At 39.6% G+C, this 14,630-nt stretch overlaps 1 pseudogene; it reads left to right on the forward strand.

The window, feature by feature from the left end:
* LOC120884867 (contactin-associated protein-like 3) overlaps positions 1–14,630 on the forward strand; it is a 224,659-nt pseudogene that overhangs the window by 184,444 nt on the left and 25,585 nt on the right.

Below are 14,630 nucleotides of genomic sequence, written 5' to 3' on the forward strand. Positions count from 1 at the left end.
TCATGCTCTGTTCTTTGCACAAACATCAATAACTAGGTAAGGTTATGGGATATTAGTCTGGATATGAGAAATAATCTTTCTTATCACTAAATATTTCACATATTGCAGAGTACCTGACTTACATTAATTGATATCTCTTTTATGCATTACAGATTACTTCATTTATTTACATGATGAAAATCTTAATATAGCCATTTTCTTTTATTTCTATCTTTTCCAATTTCAAGCTTTGATACCTAAAGTCTTTAATAAAAATTTACAAAAACTTTATTTTTGCCACTATGAAAGGACTTACATGATTTGATATTAATTATTCTGATCTTTGGCCATAAATCCATGCCAAGGAAGGTTTTAGAAATGAGTGACTTAAGGACAAGGGTATTTATTAGATTCTATAGAGATTCTAGAGCAGGATGAGGAACCAGAGTAAGGGTGCTTTGTCTCTGAATCAGATTACGTACACAGTTGAGTGACACAAAATAAACATAAACAGGTTGCAAAAGAAGAGATTAATGCCATTATTTTGGACAGAGAGAATAGGAGTGGCACAGCTGTGACCAGGACCCCAGGCCCTCCCAGCGCCTGCTCCAGACCTGGTTGTATTTCTCAGTCACTCACATGTAGGAAGATGTTGATGGCCATAACTATGGTTGGAACCTAGTGCCCAGGGGGCTGTGTACTCAGGGGCACACACAGTATTTTTCCTATATGTCCTCAATGCCTCACTCAGGGTCTTATCCATGTTTGTCCACTGGATAGCTGGGTTCAGCATTTCACAGAACTTTCACATACAATAACCTGTGTATTACTTATAAAAATATTCTATTTAATTCATTTTGATCTGTAGGTTTAATTTTATAATTTACGAAGTTATTGAGGAAAGAAATACCCTATAAACATAAAAGGATTTCAAATATTTAATGGTAAAATTCTGTGAAGATCTAAATCTGTAACTATTTATATCTGTAATTGATAATCACTTGAGTAGTATCCTGAGACTAATTTTTAAAGAGCAGTTATATGCTTGATTATCGTGAAAATACTATCCTGTGCTTGCAAAATGACCCCCCTTCTTGATTTTCCCCTTTTATTCTCTGTGTTCGGTGAGTTCAGGAATTGGCAAATGGATCAGGAGTTGCTAAACTACTGCTTTGAGTCACATCTGCCCACTTACCTGTTATTGTCTGGCCCATGAACTAAGAAATGTTTTACATTTTTAAGTAGTTGGAAGGAAGAGTGTTTCATGACACATCAAAATTGTTATGAAGTTCAAATTTCAGTGTCCATAAATTTTGATCACCTCACAAACATGCCCATCATTAGTGCCTGTGGCTGAGCTGAGCAATTGCAGAGGCTACGTGGCCTGCAAAGTCACAATCATTACAGAGAAATTTTGATTTCAATTTTTAACAGTTTCTGTGCTCTCAAAATGCCAAAAATGTTTCTAAGTGTTCCATTAAGTCCTGAAATGTTAGATTCAAATAAGAGATCACAGGTGACTCTGTGAGTGTGTGTGTCAACTGGAGTCATCTTAAGGGTCCCTTTGTGGTTTTCCAGTACCAGTGACATCACAGTCTTTTCCCAGAAGGAGTACCTGCCAGTCATTCAAGTGGTGACGACGGACAGGGTCCGACCACCCTCTGAAGCTGTGTATACGCGGGGACCTCTGTTCTGCCCGGGGGGACAGTAAGTGCTGGCAGGAGAAAAGCTTTCTTTCTATAATAACATACTTTGATTATTTTTAAAAAAGTAAGTAAGTGCCCTTATTTTGGCCAGAGAGAAAATTCATGGTAGTGCTGGGACCAGAGCAGATATCAGAAAGCCTCATGCTCCTCAGCTTTCTGTGGCTGTGACCAAAGATCTGAGATGAAAACCTTAAAGGGAGAAAGGTTTATTCTGAGTCACAATTTTGGAGGTTGGGTCCATGGTCACTTGGCCCTTTGCTTGGACCTGTGGCTGCACAGGGCATCATGGTGGGAGAGAGAGTCAGAGGGGGCTGTTCACCTTGACGCAGCTGCACAGCAAAGAGACAGGAAGGGCCCATTACCCCTTCACGGGCACACACCACGTGATCTAACCTCCTCCACTCAGACCCACCCATAAAGACTCTACCACCTCCCAATAGTGACCCAGGCTGAGCACCCATGGGCCTTTGGGGGACATTCTAATCCACACCATAATAGGCACAGGGATGGAACAGCACTGCATCTGTGCTAGAGATCAACGTTTCAGGAGTGAACAGCCGTTGAAATCTCTCGAATGCGCGGGACCCAAGGTGTTTTGAAAAGTGGTGTTTTGCAGACTTCGGAATGTATGCCTGTGCAGTAGTGAGATCTCTTGGTGATGGGACCCGAGTCTAAATGACACTTGAGTTTTGTGTAAACCTTATACAGATAGCCCAAAGGTAATTTTATACAATATTTTTGGTGCACGTGCATTTTGACTGTGACCTGTCATACGAGGCCAGGTGTGGAGTTTCCCTCTTGTGGCGTCAAAAACTTTTGGATACGGAACATTTTAGATTTCACATTTTTGGATTATGGATGCTCCACCTGTATTAGTTTACAGAGAATGAATTATCTTTATTTTAACATATTATTTGGTTGACTGGTTAATTGTCCATTTATCGTTTTTCTTATGGAACAGTCCTTAAGAAAACTATTTCCCAAATTTGTGTATGATTGAGAATGTTGGTTGATTGCCCTTATATTTTCAGAACACCTTTAATAGTATAAAAACAGTGAATGCCACTGTCTTTTCTCAGACCCTGTACACACCACATCACCATCATGGGCTCTAGTATTAGATCATGTTTTTCCCTGCAGGATTTTCATTCAAGGTTGAATGCCATGGTCAAGGTTTTCCTCATACGCTCAGGTCTCATTGCCTCCATAGTCCCAGAATTCTTTCAAACCTGTGAGGATCCCCTATTGCCCTAGTACATGAACTCGATATCGAGACCTCTTTCCCTAGGGGAAAGTTCCAGTGTTTTTACTCATAAGCATCGTATGCTGCTGGGCAGACATCTGGAGTATGAATTTTTACTTCTCTCCCTTAATATGAGGAGGGTGCTGCTGAGAGGTCGTCCAGTGTGGACCCTGCGCATCCCTGCATGTCCTTGCTGAGAGTGTCAGAGTGTGTGTCATCACTGTCCCCTAATACCAGGCAGTTTCTGTGCATGTGTGGGAAATAGAGTCACTCCGGGAGAGTACATCATCACCACCAATGTCTCACCAGTCCCCAGAGTGGAGGGGAATGGCTCCTGTCCCTCCTGTCCTCATCTCACACCAATCACATGGTTCTGTGAGATTCAGAGCCAGACCACCATGCTGACACCGAGATGCTCATACATCTCATGGTGATATATATAATAAAGCCCTTTGACTCCATCCCAGAAAGGTGTGTTTTCTCTCAGGCTCTGTGAAACTGTGGCCAGCTGCAGTGGGGGTGAGACCTCAGATGCTCCCCAGTTCTTGACCTGTCCCCCTTCAATCTCACTTGTCACCTAGAATAAGCCTCAGTCTTTGTCATTTTCTATTAATTTTTCTGAAACCATTGTGCTTTTTGATTTCAATACTTTGTTCTTATTTAAGAAGAATGGTTTTATTATGCTTTGGATGCCTTCTGTTTCATGTGCTGGATTCTCTGCATCTGAGACATGTTCCAGCTTTACTCCATGCATGCCCTGTGTCCTCCAGTTCCTTTCATCTCTGTCCGTCTCCTCTTCAATGCACTTATCTAAGCATTCCTCCATACACGTGCCATGCTCCCTCCCTTCCTTACTTTGTGATGGCTTTTTAACTTGTTGGTGTGTAGCTGGCAGCTCTGATCCATTTGATTGATTGATACATGATGTGGTTCAATTCTTCTTCGCATCCAGCTCCTCACAATCTGATGCATCTTTCTTGTCCCTTCCGAACTGTGATCTTAGGTCTAGGATCTGTCATTCTATCACTTTTTTTTCCCCATGTCTCAAGCTGGTGAAGGAGGGGTCTCTTGCACTGTGTCTGATCAACTGCTCTCTATGCTGCTTTATCTTCAACAATTACAAGTGTCCTGTTCTGTGGTCCTAACACAACATGATGTGTATCCTATACTTTTATCAGGATGCCACAGGCGTCCAGTTCTTTTCACACTTCAGTATTAGCTCCTTCACATTTGGAGCCATGTTTCCTGTTTGTTGAGGTTCTGACCTGGAGCACTGGTTTATAAGAATTCTGCACTTACATTTTCTTCTGGATTATTTGCTCTCTGGCAACTCATACCAGCCCTCCACTTCTCTCCGAATGTGGGTGTAATCCTGAGACGACTCAGGGCATTTCCTTCATGTCAATTTCTCAACAAAACTTCAGAGGGTGAGGTGGTGTTCAAAATAATATGTAAAAACATGGATGTGTAACCAATGTGATTCTGCAATCTGTATACGGTGTAAAAATGGGAGTTCATAACCCACTTGAATCAAATGTATGAAATATGATATGTCAAGAGCTTTGTAATGTTTTAAACAACCAATAGTAATAATAATAATAATAATAATAATAATTCTTTCTTCAAAAATTCCTTCTTCAGCTGCACACATCTGTAATGCTAGTGGCTCGGGAGGCTGAGGCAGGAGGATTGCAAGTTCAAAGCCAGCCTCAGCAAAAGTGAGATGCTAAGCAACTCAGTGAGACCCTGTCTCTAAATAAAATAAGAAATAGAGCTGACACCCCCTACCCCAATTCCTTCTTCCTCTCTTTCCCTTTCTTTCTCTTCATCTCTACTCTCTTTAAAACAGTTTCAGTTGGTTCTTTTAGCTTCCCTTAAGCAGCCCAGAATGTTGGGCCCTACTGTGCCCAGGCCATGGGGAAAGGGAAACGTGAAACATGAAAATCCACTGAGGATTACAAAACCAGGTGTTTATCAGTGACCCCACTGAGAATGGGGTCACCCATATGGAAAGAAGGAAGAGCAAATTCTAGTACCCTCGGTACTAGACTAGAAAAGAAGGTTACCAGCATGAACTCAAGGGTTTTAACATATGCACGGTAGATAATATGAAATACACAAAAAGATGTGTTTGTGTGTGTGTGTGCTGTAGTGCATGTGCCCATACACCTGTTCCTGCAGCTGACTACTGAGAGGGCCTTGAAGTCATGGCACCTTAGTAGCAAAGAGATATAAGCATGTGACTTAATATCTTGACTTCTGAATGTCATTTCTATGCTTCTCCATGAAAAGAAACCACCACTCCTTGGGAAAATGGCTGATTTCAGAGATGGGACAGAGAAGATAGAGGATAAGCCTAGATCGTCCTTCTATATATAAAAAAAAATTGCTCAAAAAATTGCACTGTGTCCCATCAACTGCTTTTGTCAAAGGATCTTGGGAAGGCTCCCTCTGACCTGATTTGGGACAGTGTAACCCTTGAAATCAGTTACAGTAGTAGATTATAAACAGTTTACAACAATATGGATCCAGGAGTGATGCTGCTATAAATTTGAAATGGATAAAAAATACTAAATAGGAGGTCCAGAAACAAGCCCTTCCTAACAGAGGACTAGCACCCTGTCAAGGAATGATGGAACATCACCAGTATCATCATAATTCAAGGACCATCAATCCGCTATAAAACCACGGGATGGAAAATTGGACCAGGTTATGTAAAGGCCATTAGATGTCCAAATAGTTTCAAATCACAAAGAGAAAAATATTAATTTTATATGAAAGCAATGACAGATACCATAGCAGAAATCAATTAAAGTTAACATGGCAAGTATGGGGACACATTAGCACAGTGCAAGTCCTGATGTGATATACTCCCAAGGACAGAGCATCACTTCTCTGCTTTTGAAGAAAAATGTTCTTATTAATGCACTACAGCTTTACATCATAGTGACATTCATGTTGGCATTCATTAATGCATATAACTTAACTAGATTCATTTCAATCCCTAGTGCTTCTCCTTTACCTCCCCTCCTCCCTCCCCTTGATCCCATACCTCTACTTCATTGGTCTTTGTGCTTATTTATTGTTTTTTAATCATGAATTGTAATTATATGTGAATGGAATTAATTGCAATATATTCATTCACATACATAGCATAATTTGACCAACATCATCTCCAATTTTCCCCTTTTCCCCTGCCTATCCTCTTCTTGTCTCCCTTCTATTTTAATAAGATCCCATTTTTATTCCCTTTTTATCTCTAATTTCTGTATTTGAGAGAAAACATTTGACCTCTGACTTTCTGAGCCTGATTATTTCACTTTGCATGATGTTCTCCATTTCATTCATTTGCCATCAAATGACATAATTTCATTCTTTTTTTTATGGCTGAGTAGAACCCCATTGTGAATATATACATACATATATATATATATAATATTTTCTTTATCTGTTTGTCTATTGATGGGCACCCAGGCTGATTCATAGCTTGACTCTTGTGAATTGGGCTGCTCTAAACATGGTATGCATGTGTAACTACAGTGTGCTGATTTTAGTTCTTTGGGATAAATATCAATGAATAGGTTAGCTGGGTAATATGATGGTTCCATTCCTATCTTTTGAAGAATTTCCATACTTCTTTCCAAATTGGTCATACTGATTTGCAGACCTACCAATGATATGAATATACCTTTTTCCTACATGTTCTCACCAGCAGCTATCATTATTTGTATTCTTGATAAGTGTCATTCTAACTGTGGTGAGATAAAATTTCAATGTAGTTTTGGTTTGAATTTCTCTGATTGCTAAGGATATTGAGCATTTTTTTCTCATACATTTGTTGGCCATTTGTATTTCTTCTTTTGAGAAATGTCTATTTAGATTTTTTTTAATCCATTTATTGAGTGGGTTATGTCTTGGGTGTTTTTTGAGATTTTTATGTATCCTAGCTAGTAATCTCCTCACAGAAGAGTAACTGGCAGTTTTTCTCCCATTCTGAAGGCTCTTCCTTTACTCCTTTCGTTTTTCTAGGCTGTTTTTGACAAAATGCACAAGACTAATCTAATGACAAGTGTCTGATATATCCAAATTGAGAAACATTTTACAAATCGACTAAAAAATGCTCCAAAAATATGAAAAAAATAAGAGGTTATTATTTTAGTCAGCTTTGCATCATTGTGATCAAAAGACCTGACAAGAACAACGTAAAGGAGGAAAAGTTTATTGTGGCTCATTTCAGAGGTCTCAGTCCACAGATAGCTCACTTCATTGCTCTGGGTCTGTGATGAAGTGAAACAATATGGTAGAAAGGCGTGGAGAAGGGAAAAAGGTCAGGAAATGGGGATCAGAAAGTAGAGAGAAGGCCTTACTTCCCAGGGACAAAATATCAACCTCAAAGCCATGCCCCTAGTGATCTACCTCTTTGAGACACACCCAACCAGCTTATGATTACCCAGTTAATCTATATGGATGGATTAATCCACTGATTAGCTAAAGTCTCTCATAACCCAATCATTTCACCTCTGAAGATTCTTGCATTGTCTCATCCATGAGATTTGGGGGGTTGACTCATCTAAACCATAGCAGTTGTATTCATGAAAGACAAGAAAAGTCTAGAATGAAGGGCACTAGAGGGGCTTGAGAAATAAATATAAAGTGTGGTCCTGGATTAAATTCTTGACCAGAAGGAAAAAAAAAGGAGTTTTTTTGTTTTGTTCTGATTTTTTTTTTTTGCTATGAAGGGTATTACTGGGATGATGGGTTGTATTTGTTTATTGTTAGTTTGCAAAAATTATGGAAAGCAAGATTCTATGATCTGGCTTCCTGAGTCATAGACCAACTGCTGCCTCCAAAAATCCATCTGGTGCTGAATAGAGATTTCAAATATAATGTATCCCTGTCAAACTTGCTTCTTCAAAATTATTCCCCAAACCCTTGGTGTCATCTCAGACTCTCTTCCACTTGCATCCAATTTAGCAGTGAATTCTGTTGACTTGAACTTGAAAATGATCCTGCAATCTATCCCTGTCTTTCCACCTCCCTGGGCACCTTCTCCCTCATCTCTTGCCCACATTGTTTGTGTGACAATCAGTCACACTTTTGCTTTGCTTACCCTCCGTCTTTTCTCAACACAGAATTCTAACCCTTAAAATAATCGCTGAATGCGATGTCCTGATGATACGGCATGAATGAGAACACCCAGTGAGGCAGGGAAGGCTTCTAGAAATTGCAGTAAAAATGATTCATGAGTTTTTCTTTTTTTCCTTTTTTTGGCATAAACAGAGTCATTTTGGAATTCGGCTTCTTTCAACACTGAGACCTCATACCTTCATTTCCCCACTTTCCATGGAGAACTCACTGCGGATGTGCAGTTCTTTTTTAAGACCACGCTTTTCTCTGGTGTGTTTATGGAGAACCTGGGCATCACAGACTTCATCATGATAGAGCTGCAGAGTGAGTGAACCCCCCCCCCAGGACAAGTCACAGGATGCCCATTACTTGGCATTGAAAACTGACTAAACAAAAATTTAAATAGTGTCATTCTTACCTTGTAATCATATTTATTTTTTAACCACAAAAGTTCTATAATTTTCATCAATCATTTTAAGGGTCAAACCATGAAGCTAAAGTACACAATAATCCATAAAACTGTTTCGCCTTCCCTGGACCATTGCCAACTAGAGTCAGAACTTTAAACCAAACTCACAAAATTGTTTCCTAAAATATTTGATCAAATATTTTTTTCATGTACTCAGAGCTTAATTTATGACTGTAAAAATTTGCATCTTTTGTTTTAAAATTAGAGGAGACTTTGAAACACTTTTGAGTAAAACTACTTATAGATACAAAACAAATTTGTTTCTTATTCTTTCTAGGGGTACATATCTACTGACTAGAACTGAGTGCGTTGAGTATTAAACTCAAAGTGAATATGTTAAAATCAGTGTGGTTTTGTTTTTATCCTCCAGGATACAAATTTCTCCTGCCTCCCTTCCCCAACTCGAGTCACATGTCTGCATCAACACCTTTGTCCCCTTTTGTAAAGAGCACGCCATGATTCCCTGACTCAACTCAATACTCACCTGGGAATGAACTTGGGCTATATTCATATATGATATTTTTAGCTCCCACAGAAGTGACCTTTTCCTTTGATGTGGGGAATGGACCTTGTGAGGTCACGGTGCGGTCACCCACTCCCTTTAATGACAAGCGGTGGCACCACGTGAGGGCAGAGAGGAATGTCAAGGGAGCCTCCCTGCAGGTGGACCAGCTCCCCAGGAGGACGCAGCTGGCCCCTGCAGACGGGCACGTGCGCCTGCAGCTCAACAGCCAGCTCTTCATTGGTGAGTCCCGTGGCCATCGCTGAACTTGGTGGGACCGCAGAGGGCGCCAGCAGACAGTCACAACAGTGCGAGTACTTTTAGTGGCAAATGCAAGTAGCAGCTAACCGTTGGCGCTATTTATTGTAGGTTCGGGAGCATGCTGGGCTTCTTATTAGGTAACTCGTTTTGTAGGTTTTATCGTCACCTGTTTCCAGGTGAGATCATTGCATCTGAAAGAGGTCAAGTAACAACCAGTGAAAGGAATCCAGCCCCGAGGTCTCTGACGGCCAGGCTTGAACAGCTTTCCTTACAGATGGTTGGCATTTGTGACCACTAGGTCTGATCAACACCACCTGTGTGACCATGAGCCACCTGTACCCACTTTTTCCCTTTTCACTTCCAGTAGAAAGTTTATCTTATCCGTGGACAAAAGTCATGCACTGTCTGCTTCAAAACAGACCACAGGTTTGCTCCTTTAATCCTTCAGTGCGTTTGTACAGAGAGGTCAGCCCTGGGTGATGGACGTCTTTCCTTTGGCTTGCCCATAGATGGTTTTATCATTGTTTATTTTCCCCAAGGGCAAAAATTTACTTTGCCATATTCCTTTCCAAACAATTCCATTCTAATGTAAAAACCAAGCACACTGGGGTAGTCTTACTCACTTGTTTATTTCTTATGCACGATGAAGCAAATAAGGACACAGCTCCAATTAGAAATTGGACTAAATCAGAAATTATCTCACAGCCTACTTTACAGGAAGATTCAAACAGCTTCCAGGTACTAAGCACTATACCGCTGAAGGCTAATGTGTGTAAATCTCCGTGTGTGTGTGCGTGTTTGTGTGTGTGTGAGACTTTCACACATGCAGGAGTTTATGTACTATGACTCCATAAAATATAACTTCCGACATGGGTGGTTTTTACATTAGGGCAAGATGAATCTTCTTTGAAGGACTTGAAACCACAAAACTACCTGACATCACTACATGAGTCAGCTTTTCGTTACTGTAACAGATACCCAAATTAAGCAACTTATAAGAAAAAAAGGTATTTTGACCCCTAGTTTTTGAGGTTTTGGCTCATGACCAGGTGGACCCATTGTTTTTGGGCCTCTGATAGGGGTAGTGATCTGGGGGCAGAGCTTAATGTTCAGTTCACGGTCAGGAAGCAAAAGTGAAAGAGGAAGAGTTGAGGGTCCTACAATCCTTTTTAAGGGCACACCCCTAAAGACTTAAAACCTCCCAAGGAGCTCCAGGTGGCAAGCTGAGGACCAAGCCTTTGCCACAAGGGCCCTTGGGGTATTTTCCAGATACAAACTTAGCAGGAGTCAAGTTAAGAACTTTATTTTCTTACTTACAATTTTGAGGATTATTTAAGGGAAATCCTAGGAACAAAATCAACATAAATATTTGCCTAGAATAAACATTTCTATTAAGGCAAGTTTTATAAAACAGTGGTGGAGAAATCATCAGTCACCCATGAAGCTGGTTAAAAATTCAGATTTGGGTCAGGTGTGGTGATGCACACCCATAATCCCAGTGACTCTGGAGGCCAGGGCAGGAGGATTACAAGTTCAAGACCAGCAACTTAGCAAGACTCTTAGTAAATTAGTGAGACCCAGCTTGTCTAAAAATATAAAATAAAATAAAAAGTCTAGGGATGTAGTTCAGAGGTAAAGAGCCCCTGGGTAAGTTTTAAATTACCTTTAAATAGAAAACAAAAAAGAAATAGAAAAGATTCAGAATTGGGATCCCCACTGAAGGTCCACTGAATCAGAGTATCTGGGTGGAGGCCACATTTTACAGGTAATTCCTGGAATCCTCTCTTAATAACATGTCATTATGACCTTTGAAACAGTGTCTATCCTGACATAAGTGTTGCCAACCTCTCTGAACAGATTCTTTTGTGTTGAAGGTTGATGTGATCTAATGTGCATGTGCACATTATTCAGTAAAGACTTAGCACTGGGTCCTCAGAAAGGAGTGGATGGAGTAGGGGGCGATCATCCACATACAAAATTTAACTACATCTATTTTTATTCTTGTAAATGTTTTGGAAGTCCATCCAGAACCATTCTAATCTACATCACTGTTGATAAACATAAGCAAAATAGGGTTGATGTGATCTATATTTGGTGAAATTAAAGAAATGGTTTTAGAACGAGTATTTGCCAATCTCATCTAAACGTTGTTTAAGGAAGTTTTATTCGATGTCTTTTGAGGTTTCATGATATCTGATACAAGTTTATATTTTTAAAATTTTATATACTCACGGTATGTTCAACAATTTGCAATTTTTGCCACTCTCCCTAAGTCCTGACTTTGACATGGACACAAAATCCTGGATAAAATACCAAGGAGCACATTTCTGTTTGCAGTGTTTTCTTGTAGGTGGGACGGCCAGCAGGCAAAGGGGCTTCCTGGGGTGCATTTGGTCCCTGCGGCTGAACGGGATGGCCCTGGACCTGGAGGAAAGAGCCACAGTGACACCAGGAGTGGAGCCAGGGTGTGTGGGACACTGCAGGAGCTACGGACACTTGTGTCACCACGGGGGGGAGATGTCGAGAATGGCTCAGAGGGGTGGCTTGCGACTGCTCGGCCTCCGCCTATGAGGGCCCCTTCTGCTTCCACAGTGAGTGAGGCCAGGGATGGGACTTTAGAGAAAGTGGGGGGGGGGCTACAGCCTCTGAGGGACACCTCTGGCATCTGACACCGTGAAGCCAGGGTAAGATTTGCCATTATTAGAAATAGAGTCATTTCAGACCCCCATCCCTCTACTGAATTTAGGAGGGTGCCAATTTTGAAAACCTGAGACTGTGCAATTGAATATCCATCCTCACCGGATTTCTTTTTTGGAAAATCTCTATGTTACTCCTGTCTTCTGTTCAAGGCTCCAAATGATCTTCCAAACTCTGCCTTTGGGTTGTTCTGATTTTAAGATCATCCAAGCATCATTGTTGTTCATTGCAATGACTTGATGTGATGTAAGGATAAGTTTTAAATTACCTTAAATAGAAAACAAATATATTAACTAGGAGGGGAAATGCATATTTAAACATTAAATACTGACTTGTCATCAATAGCACCAAACAGATGCTATTAGAAATATGTGCAATGAAATAAAAGTAACTATATGTTATGGAGTGAATGAATATCAGAATGTTCAATTCATATGCCGAAGCCCTCATCACCAACATTATGAAATGTGGAGATGGGGCCCAGCTTTAGGTCATGAGGTTGTGAGGATGGAGATCCCTCTGCTAATATATACATCCTTATAATAGGAAGAGATCGAGAGGCAGTCATCTACCAACCACAGAGAGGGCTCGCAGCACATACCACATCTCTGGCACATTGATGATAACCTTCCAAACCTCCAGAAGAGTGAGAAAAGAATAATTATTTGAGCCACCTTGATTCTAGTGTTTTGTTACAGCAGCCCAAGTAGACAAAGACACCATGCTTGAGTGAGAGAAAATATGACAGTTCTAATCAAATATAGAATTACAGTAGATGAAACAAATATTTCTAAAAAAGAAATAAATAGAAATTCTGGCATTATAATGTACAATAAGGAAATGAAAAATTCATAGAGAGACTCAACAATAGATTGGAAACAGCAGAAGAGTCAGCAAACTTCAAGATGGGTTAATAGAAATTATGTATCTTAAACAACAGAATAAATAAAAACCGAACAGATCATCAGACAAGCGTCAGACATCATTAAGCACAGCAACATATATGTAATTGAATGTCAGAAGGAAAGTATCAGAAAAAAATTACTTTTCAAATAATAGTTGAAAATATCCCCTAATTTTTGAAAACCATTAATACAGGGGTAAACACAAGAAAATCCATACCCAGGCACACCTTAACAAAAAATGTTGAAAGCTGAAGTCAAAAAAAAAAATATGTTAGAAAACGATAGAGAAAGATGGCTCATTTTTCCTTGGTGTAAAAGCAAACACCAAGATGAACAGCTGATGTTTCATCAGAAACACTGGAAGCCACAAATCAGGGAAATAACACACTCAAAAATGTCAAATAAAACAATTGTCATTCAAGAAAGTTATACCCAGAAAAATGATCTTGCAAAAAAATGACAGCAAAATGATGGTATTCACAGATTTAAGAGAAAATTGCAAAGAGAAGCTGGGGGAGGGGAGAACTCACCGCTGGCAGGCCTGTCTTAAATAGCAAAGGGTGTTCTTCCTGCTGAAAGAACATAACCCTAGGCAGTAAGACAGTCTATACCTGTGCACTTGGGTGCACTTACACACACCAGCATAAGTTTGTAGGTAGCTATAAAAAAGAGTATAGTGGTATATTTCTTATCCTTACTTTTTTTTAAACTGATATAAAAAAGAAATTATATAAAACTATAATGAGAATGAATATGTGTGTGTGTGTGTGTGTGTGTGTGTGTGTGTGTGTGTGTGTGTGTTGTTGGCTCTGGAGATGTATATTTGAAAGTAACAGCACAGAGGAGACAGGTGGGAGGAAAGCTGTAAGGGAAGAAGGAAGTGAGACTAGATGGTAACATGGATTTCAGGAACACAAAGAGTTAATGTGAATACATACTTTTTTTCTTTTCTCAGGTGCTTTAAGAGACACAAAATTTATAAAATCCTAATTAGATGAGCACAGAGTTTCTAATTAAAGCAATGGAATATTGGGTTTAGTTTAACAGTAGCTCAAAACAGGTAGAAGTAATAGAACTATAGGGAAGTACCATTTATATATAACACTTGAATTAAATTAGTGTAAATATAAAGCAGATTTTTACAAGATATACATTGTAAGCCCTAGAGTAATCACTGAAGAAAAGAAAATTGAAAATTATTGTGAAGCACAATAAAAAGATCATACATCAAAACCTATTGGGAGGGCTGGGGATTTGGCTCAAGTGGTAGCGCGCTCGCCTGGCATGCATTCGGCCCGGGTTCAATCCTCAGCACAACATACCAACATAGATGTTGTGTCCGCCGAGAACTAAAAAATAAATATTAAAAAAAATTATAAAAAAACCTATTGGGATATACAGTGTAGGATTTCAAGAGTGGTTCAGCATTTCAATATGTGTTATGCAAGATTAACAGAATGAAAGAGGAAAAAGATGTGGCCATCTCAATTGATGCTAAAGAAACATAGAAAAAAAGAAAAACTTTCATGATAATAAAATATTTAATAAACTAGGAATAGAGTAAAACTTTCTCAATATAATAAAGCCCACATTTTGAGAAACCTACAGCCACCATCCTACTCCATGATTAAAGTTTCTTTTTTGAGATAAGGAGCATGACAGATATGCTAACACTTTTCATAGTACAGGGTGTTCTAGCTAGAGCAATTAAGCAAGAAAATGAAAAAGGTCATCCAAATTC

The sequence above is a fragment of the Ictidomys tridecemlineatus genome, chromosome 7 (genome assembly GCF_052094955.1).
Source record: "Ictidomys tridecemlineatus isolate mIctTri1 chromosome 7, mIctTri1.hap1, whole genome shotgun sequence".
Lineage (NCBI taxonomy): Eukaryota > Metazoa > Chordata > Mammalia > Rodentia > Sciuridae > Ictidomys > Ictidomys tridecemlineatus.